Here is a 1810-nt window from a genome sequence, read left to right as displayed (position 1 = left end):
GCAACCACAAGGAAATAGAGCAAAAGAAGAAGAAACAAAACAGAACCACAAAAAGAACAGGGAAAGAATTTAAAAATGACAATAAGTACATACCTGTCAAACATTACTCTAAATATAGATGAACTAAATGCTTTAATCAAAGAGAGTGGCTGAATAGATTTTTTAAAAAGACCCATATATATGTTGGCTACAAGAGAGTCACTTGAGATTTAAAGACACACAGTAACTGAAAATGAGGGGATGAAAAAAGTTATTTCTGATACTTATATCAGATAGACTTGAAAACAAAGACTATAACAAGAGACAAGGACATTACATAATGATGTAGGGATCGGTCCAAGAAGAATATAACAATTGAAAATATATATGTACCCAACATAGGAGAACCTAAAGGCATAAAGCAAATATTCACAAATAAAAAGAAAGACATTGACAATAATACTAGGGAATTTGAACACCCCACTTATATCTAAGGGCAGATCATCTAGAGAGAAATCAATAAGGAAACACTGGCTTTAAAAATCACATTACAAAAGATGGACTTAATAGATATATAAAGAACAGCCCATCCCAAAGCAGAGAGAATACACATTCTTTTCAAGTGAACAAGAAACATATTCCAGGATAAATCACATGCAAGGCCACAAAACAAGTCTCAGTAAATTTAAGAAAACTGAAATAATATCAAGTATCTTTTCTGACCACAATGTTATGAGTCTAGAAATCAAACACACACACACACACACAAAGACTGCAGAAAACCATAAATATGTGGAAGCAGTATATTACTAAACAACCAAATGGTCAATTAAGAAATCAAAGAGAGAATCAAAAAATATCTGGAGACAAATGAAAACACAATGATCCAAAATCAATAGTTTGGCTTTTCCTCAGCACTGCCTACAGAGATGGCAACCATCATCTACTCAACATCATGGCTGCCCTCAGACCCCTCGTGTAGCCCAAGATCATCAGAAAGAGGATCAAGAAGTTTATCAGGCACTAGTGAGACCAATATGTCAAAATTAAGTGTAACTGGTAGAAACCCAGAGGCAGTGAAAACAGGGTGTGCAGGAGATTCAAGGGTCAGATCTTGACGCTCCACATCTGTTATGAGAGCAACAAGAAAATAAAGCACGTGTGCTTCCGGAAGTTCCTGGTTCACAATGTCAACAAGCTTGAAGTGCTTCTAAGGTGCAAAATATCTTACTGTGCTGAGATTGTTCACAACGTCTCCTCCAAGAACTGCAAAACCACTGTGGAAAGAGCAGCCCAGATGGCCATCAGAGTCACCAATCCCAATGCCAGCCTGCATAACAAAGAAAATGAATAGGTAGCTCAGGTGCATATTGTGTTTGTATTAATAAAACCACGAAACTCAGAAAAAAATCAATGGGATGAGCAAGAGTGATTCTAAGAGGGAAGTTATAGCTATGCAGGCCTACCTCAAGAAACAAGAACAATTTCAAATAAACAATCTAAACTTACACCTAAAAGAACTAGAAAAAGAAGAATCAACAAAACCCAAAGTTAGTGGAAAGAAATAATGAAATCAGAGGAGAAATATACAAAATAGACTAAAAAAAAAAAAAAAGAGAAAAGATCAATGCAACTAAAAGCTAATCCTTTGGAAAGATAATCAAAATTGGTAAATCTTAGCCAGAATCATGAAGGAAAAAAAGAGAGAGGGCCCAAATCAAAAAAGTGAAAAGGGAGAAGTTACAGCTGACACCACACAGATATACAAAGGATTACAAGAGATTACTACAAACAATTATATGTCAATTAAACAGACAACTTAGAAGAAATG

General features: G+C 35.2%; 1 pseudogene; it reads left to right on the top strand.

Moving 5' to 3' along the window:
• The first annotated feature begins 934 nt into the window (after positions 1-934).
• On the top strand, positions 935-1333 carry LOC103070508 (60S ribosomal protein L32 pseudogene; annotated as a pseudogene).
• The last annotated feature ends 477 nt before the right edge of the window (positions 1334-1810 follow it).

Source organism: Lipotes vexillifer, unplaced genomic scaffold (assembly GCF_000442215.2).
Source record: "Lipotes vexillifer unplaced genomic scaffold, Lipotes_vexillifer_v1.1 scaffold734, whole genome shotgun sequence".
Lineage (NCBI taxonomy): Eukaryota > Metazoa > Chordata > Mammalia > Artiodactyla > Lipotidae > Lipotes > Lipotes vexillifer.
The sequence above is the reverse complement of the archived record's forward strand: the minus strand, read 5'-3'. Positions and strand labels throughout refer to the sequence as shown.